Source organism: Pongo pygmaeus, chromosome 23 (assembly GCF_028885625.2).
Source record: "Pongo pygmaeus isolate AG05252 chromosome 23, NHGRI_mPonPyg2-v2.0_pri, whole genome shotgun sequence".
Lineage (NCBI taxonomy): Eukaryota > Metazoa > Chordata > Mammalia > Primates > Hominidae > Pongo > Pongo pygmaeus.
Genome location: NC_085931.1, coordinates 32,142,488 through 32,149,383, shown reverse-complemented (window position 1 = coordinate 32,149,383; position 6,896 = coordinate 32,142,488). Strand labels below are relative to the sequence as shown.

The window sequence follows — 6,896 nt, the reverse complement described above, 5'->3', positions numbered from 1 at the left end:
CCTGTAATCCCAGCTAGTCAGGAGCCTGAGGCAGGAGAATTGCTTGAACGTGGGAGGTGGAGGTTGCAGTGAGCCCAGATTACGCCGTTGCACTCCAGCCTGGGCAACAAACGAGCGAAACTCTGTCTCAGAAAAAAAAAAAAAAAAAAAAAAGATTCATATTCTACATTTTTTATCATTTTCCATTTAACATTTTATGATAAGCATTTTCTATGTTATAAAATATTTTCAGACATAATTGGCCACATCATGTTTTATCTTACAGTTGTATCTTAATTTATCTATTCCCTTACTATTGAACATCAAGATTGCTTGTGCCTATAAATAATTATTTAACATAGGCCTCTGTACCCATCTTTGATCATTTCCTCTGAGTACGTTCTGAGAAATGCAGTTACCTGGTGAAGGTTATGAACACTGAAGCTCGTTGGTGTTCCTGGGTGGAATCTGATCTGGTGGACCTGCTGTGAGCTGTTCCCATCGGCTCTGACATGACGCTGTCACCACTCCCTGGCCAGCATGGGGTCGTTCCAGCCTTGATTTTTATATCTGCCATTTGGAGGCTTTAAGAATGTTGTTTGTCCCTGCTTGTTGGCCGTTTGTTTTTCTCTTCATATGTGTGGTCTGTTCTTGTCTTTTGTCCACTATTCTCTTTGGTTTATTTCACACACACACATACACACACACACGCACAGAGAGACACACAGATGCATAAACGCACATACACATACACACGTAAACAGACGCATAAGCACAGACACACACACGCATATATATCCCCTTGGCATGCACATTTTCTGTCTTTGTTACAGCATTTTTAATGCACAGAGGTTTTCTTTTTCTTTTTTCTTTTCTTTTTCTTTTTCTTTTTTTTTTTTTTTTAATAAGACAGAGTCTCCCTCTATCGCCTAGGCTGGAGTGCAGTGGCGTGATCTCAGCTCACTGCAAGCTCCGCCTTCCGGGTTCACGCTATTCTCCTGCCTCAGCCTCCCAAGTAGCTGGGACTACAGGCGTCCGCCACCACGCTCGGCTAATTTTTTGTATTTTTAGTAGAGACGGGGTTTCACCATGTTAGCCAGGATGGTCTCGATCTCCTGACCTTGTGATCCGCCTGCCTCGGCCTGCCAAAGTGCTGGGATTACAGGCGTGAGCCACCGCGCCCGGCCAAAAAGGACTCTTAAAACTCAACAATAAGAACATGAATGGCTGGGCACAGATGGCTGTGTCATGGGCCATAGAATAATTTAAAAAACAGTAAAAATAAAGTCTCAGCTGGGCACAGTGGCTCACGCCTATAAACCCAGCATTTTGGGAGGCTGAGGTGGAAAGATCACTTGAGGCCAGGAGCTCAAGACCAACATGGGCAACATAGCGAGACCCCATCTCTCCCAAAAAAAAAAAAAAAAAAAAAAAAAAATTAGTTGGGCATGGTAGTACGCACCTGTAATCCCAGCTGCTTGGAGACTTAGGCGGGAGGATTGCTTGGGCCCAGGAGTTCAAGTCTAGTGAGCTATGATTGTGCCACTGCACTTTGGCCTAGGCGACCGAGCAAGACCTTGTCTCAAAAAAAATTCTATTTTTTAATAAATGGACCTAAATATTTTACCGTAGGTCTTCCCAAAGGGTCCAAGGATGCCATCACCCAATTGCATAGCTGGAAAGCAGATAGACTTTTTAGTAAGTGTGGGTTCTAGTAAGTGTTGCTGCACTGAAGAACATCTTTGGCCAGGCACGGTGGCTAATGCCTGTAATCCCAGCACTTTGGGAGGCCGAGGTGGGTGGATCACTTGAGGTCAGGAGTTGAAGACCATCCTGGCCAACATGGTGAAACGCTTCCTCTACTAAAAATACAAAAATTAGCTGGGCATGGTGGCGGGCGCCTGTAGTCCCAGCTACTTGGGAGGCTGAGGCAGGAGAATCGCTTGAACCCGGGAGGTGGAGTTTGCAGTGAGCCGAGGTCATGCCACTGCACTCTGGTCTGGGCAACAGAGCAAGACTCCGTCTCAAATAAAAAAAAGAAGAAGAAGAACATCTCTGCTCTCAGCTTAGGCCCTGGGCCCCTAAAGTCAGCGAGGCAGCCATCGTCCTAGGGTGATATGACGATATGGATTTGGGACTCCCTGGAGGAGGCCACACACACACACAAAATGCAACTCTACATGGGGAGGGAACAGAAACTGAAACAGACATCTGCAATGTGCCTGGATCCGAATTTCAAAATGTGTTAAACAATTATGGATTTAGACCATGAGAAAAGCATTGGTTGGCTTTTGTGCCTGCTTCACTTTGGCTCTGAGTTAACTTCAAACACTGCCAAACACAATGCTAGCACATCGTGACCCTCCAACTAATAATTTATAAGATGGGATCCACTTCCCTGGTGGAAGTGGCCACGTGCTGCCCTCTCCCCACCCCCACAGCATACTAGTGCATGACCTGCAGCCTTTTGTTGCCATCCAGGTTCGTGTTCATTCTGCTGGTGCAGTAAATCAACCACTATGACATGGTTTTGCAAAAAAGAAAAGATTTATTCGCAAGGGCACTGATCGGGGAGATGGAACAACAGCTCTCAAATCCACGTCCCCCGAAGATAAGCAACAGCTTCGTTCTGTGCGAGCATGGCTGGAGTTCGTGGCATTTCACAAGACACGTGTACTGAAAAGGGTAGCATTAGCATTATCCAAAGGCGGAGTTTTTGGCCCTCCAGTGTCACAAGTGCCACCTTTCGGGCACTTGTGCAGGCCCAAATGAAGGGTTGGTGGTCTCAACCAGTTTGAACTGGACAGGAGCTGGCCCAAGTTCCTGAAAAACAACTGAAGAAGCCGTTACCATGGTGACTTATGCATGTCATTTATACAGTAGCCAGGGAAGGTTAAGTTTCAGCATCCAGCGGCAAAGCTTTCAACTACTGTGGCCCTTAAGCTTCACAGAAAAAGGAGGAAAAAAAATTAAAACCAAATGACCCAAAAGCAAGCAGAGCAGGCAGACCTGGCCAAATTAACCCTTCAGTTTCACTTTCCCTTGCTCTGTTAGGCATTTGTGGCTTGGAAAATGGCCCCCTCCTGCCGCAGACAGACCCTTTACTGCTGATACCAGTCATTAAAGTGATCTGTCGTGGTTCAGTGCACCACTACACTCCAGCCTGGGCAACAGAGTGAGACCCTGTCAAAAAGGAAAGGAAAGGATAGGAAAAGGGAAGGGAAGGGGAAGGGGAAGGGGAGGAGGGAGGGAAAGAAAGGAAGAAAATAAAAGAAAGAAAAGAGAAAAGAAAAAGAAAAAAAGAAAAGAAAATGCACAGTGAGCTAGATTTGGCCTGGAGGCTGTAGCTTGCCAACTCCTACTCTGGATTCATGGATTAGAGTTTAAGGAAGTCTTGATGGAGAAGTACGGCAGAAGAACTGGAGTGAGGCCGAACCCCGTGGTGTTCTAGAAGAAAGGCTCTTGACACAGGCATCTGGCAGTTGTTTTTCAGGGGAGAACCTACAAATTATAAGGCTGTACAGCTCCTCTTACTAGTCAAGTGATTACACTTTTGTTTTCTTTTATTTATTTATTTTTTTAGAGACAGGATCTCCCTCTGTCACCCAGGCTGGAGTGTGGTGCCGCAGTCACAGCTCACTGCAGCCTCGAACTTGTGGGTTCAAGTGATCCTGCCTCAGCCTCCTGAGTAGCTGGGACTGCAGACACACTCCACCATGCCTGGGTAATTGTTTTTAGTTTTGTAGAGATGAGGTCTCCTTGTGTTGCCCAGAATGGTCTTGAACTCCTTGCCTCAAGCAGTCTTCCCACCTTGGCCTCCCAAAGTGCTGGGGTTATAGGTATGAACCACCATACCTGGCCTCATGTGACTACTCCTGCAGAGCCCTCGATGGCCTGGAATGATTGATTCCAGGACCCTGCCTTCTCATCCCAAAGCACCAAACCCTACGGACAAGGAAAGGGCCCCCATTTCAGAACTTCCATGGCCACCCCCCAACCCTGGGATTGGCAACTTTGCAATCTGGGCTTCCCCGATAATCAGATTTACGGTAAGACCCCAGAGAGGTCCAGGCGCTTCTAAAACAAGTTATACAGAGAATCCAAACCCAAATCCTCAAGATGTGAGCCCACATCACATCCCCCAAAATAGAGCATCCGTGACCACTCCAGCCTTGCTAAGGACACAGCATACTCCTTGACCCTCGCCACTACAGAGGACAATTGCTCTCACAAACGTGGGGGTCCACTGGTTCCCATGCAGTAAGCAAACTTTTATGGCCTTAATTGACACTGTTTCCCCAGAGACCCCTCTAAATGTAAGGGAGGAACTCTCTGGGACATAAGATTGAAGGCAAACAAGTCCACCTTAGCCTGATCACTGGTGCAATAGCTTTGCAGAATATTCCAGTGGTCTCAGTTCTTTCTGCTCTTGAATTTCCATCACTGGGACGGATGATCCAATTGGAATAAAACCCACACTTTGTCCCTTACTGTTGGTCTTGGCAGACGAGACCCTGAGGACCTGCCCAAGCCATTAAAATCATTAATATGACCCAAAATAAATTAAAACAGGGACTTCAAGGATTGAGAGAAGGGGTGACTATCCCCTCTGTTTCTCCATTTAACAGCCCGATTTGACGTGTTCTTCAAATGGAAAAGAACAAATGGCATCTCACGGTCGATGCTGAAACCTTAACCCAGGGGGCCATGGGGGCCCCAGCCCCTGCAGGCTGAAAGGATGGAGCCCATTCAGTCTTTTGCTGACCGATATTTTGCTATTTTTGCTTCCTTGCAGTGTTCCACAGTACCTAATTCAACAGCCTTTCAGCCTCTACTCCAATTCTATTTATTGTGGTAAAATATATAACAAAATTTACCATTTTAACCTTTTTCTTTTTTCTTTCTTTCTTTTTTTTTTTTTTTTTTTGAAACAGGGTCTCACTCTGTCACCCAGGCTGGAGTACAGTGGCGCCATTGCAGATCACTGCAGCCTCAACCTCCTGGGTTCAAGTGATCCTCCCACCTCAGCCTCCTGAGTAATTAGGATTACAGGCTTAAGCCACCACACCCAGCCTACTTTAATCATTTTTTAATTTTAATTTAATTTTTTAAAAATTTTACTTTAAGTTCTGAGATTCAGGTGCAGAACATGCAGGTTTGTTACATAGTTATACACATGCCATAGTGGTTTGCTGCACCTGTCAATCCATTATCTAGGTTTTAAGCCCTGCATGCCTTAGGTATTTCTCCTAATGCTGTCCCTCCCGCAGCCCCCCATCCTCAGACAGGCCCCAGTGTGTGATGTTCCCCTTCCTGTGTCCATGTATTCTCATTGTTCAACTGCCACTTAAAAGTGAGAACATGTGGTGTTTGGTTTTCTGTTCCTGTGTTAGTTTGCTGAAAATGATGGCTTCCAGCTTCATCCATGTCCCTGCAAAAGACATGAGTTCATTCTTTTTTATGGCTGCATAGTATTCCGTGGTGTATATATGCCACATTTTCTTTATCCAGTCTATCACTGATGGGCATTTTGGTTGGTTCCAAGTCTTTGCTATTGTAAATAGTGCTGCAATAAACATATATGTGCAGGTGTCTTTACAGTAGAATGATTTATAATCCTTTGGGTATGTACCCAGTAATGGGAAGGCTGGGTCAAATGGTATTTCTGGTTCTAGATGCTTGAGGAATTGCCACAATGTCTTCCACAATGGCTGAACTAATTTACACTCCCACCAACAGTGTAAAAGTGTTCCTATGTCTCCACAGCCTCGCCAGCATCTGTTGTTTTCTGACTTTTTAATAATCGCCATTCTAACTGGTGTGAGATGGTATCTCACTGTGGTTTTGATTTGCATTTCTCTAATGACCAGTGATGATGAGCTTTTTTTCATATGTTTGTTGGCTACATAAATATCTTCTTTTGAGAAGTGTCTGTTCATATCCTTTGCCCACTTTTTGATGGGGTTGTTTTTTTCTTGTAAATTTGTTTAAGTTCCTTGTAGATTCTGGATATTAGACCTTTGTCAGATGGGTAGCTTGCAAAAGTTTTCTCCCATTCTGTAGGTTGCCTCTTCACTCTGATGATAGTTTCGTTTGCTGTGCAGAAGCTCTTTAGTTTGATCAGATTCCATGTGTCAATTTTGGCTTTTGTTGCCATTGCTTTTGATGTTTTAGTCATGAAGTCTTTGCCCATGCCTATGTTCTGAATGGTATTACCTAGGTTTTCTTCTAGGATTTTTACAGTTTTTGGGTTTTACATTTAAGTCTTTAATCTATTTTGAGTTAATTTTTGTATAAGGTATAAGGAAGGGGTCCAGTTTCTGTTTTCTGCATGCGGCTAGCCAGTTTTCCCAGCACCATTATTAAATAGGGAATCCTTTTTCCATTTCTTGTTTTTGTCAGATTTGTCAAAGATCAGATGGTTGTAGATGTGTGGTGTTATTTCTGAGGTCTCTATTCCGTTCCATTGGTCTATATATCTATTTAAAAATATGGAATGCTTTGGCCGGGCGCGGTGGCTCACACCTGTAATCCCAGCACTTTGGGAGGCTGAGGCGGGCGGATCATGAGGTCAGGAGATCGAGACCACGGTGAAACCCCATCTCTACTAAAAATACAAAAATTTAGCCGGGCATGGTGGCGGGAGCCTGTAGTCCCAGCTACTTGGGAGGCTGAGGCAGGAGAATGGCGTGAACCTGGGAGGCAGAGCTTGTAGTGAGCTGAGATTGCACCACTGCACTCCAGCCTGGGCAACAGAGCAAGACTCCGTCTCAAAATAAATAAATAAATAATAAATAAATAAATAAAAATAAAAATATGGAACGCTTCACAAATTTGTGTGTCATCCTTGGGCAGAGGCCATGAGAATCTTCTCTCTATTGTTCTGATTTTAGTATATGTGCTGCCGAAGCGAGCAC

The 6,896-nt window shown here is 44.8% G+C and overlaps 1 non-coding gene across 1 annotated transcript; it reads right to left on the bottom strand.

Annotated features, from left to right (window-relative positions):
• Positions 1-6,789: 6,789 nt before the first annotated feature.
• LOC129023740 (U6 spliceosomal RNA) lies at positions 6,790-6,896 on the bottom strand. The gene has a single exon (XR_008496888.2). It is a non-coding gene; the product is annotated as a U6 spliceosomal RNA (small nuclear RNA).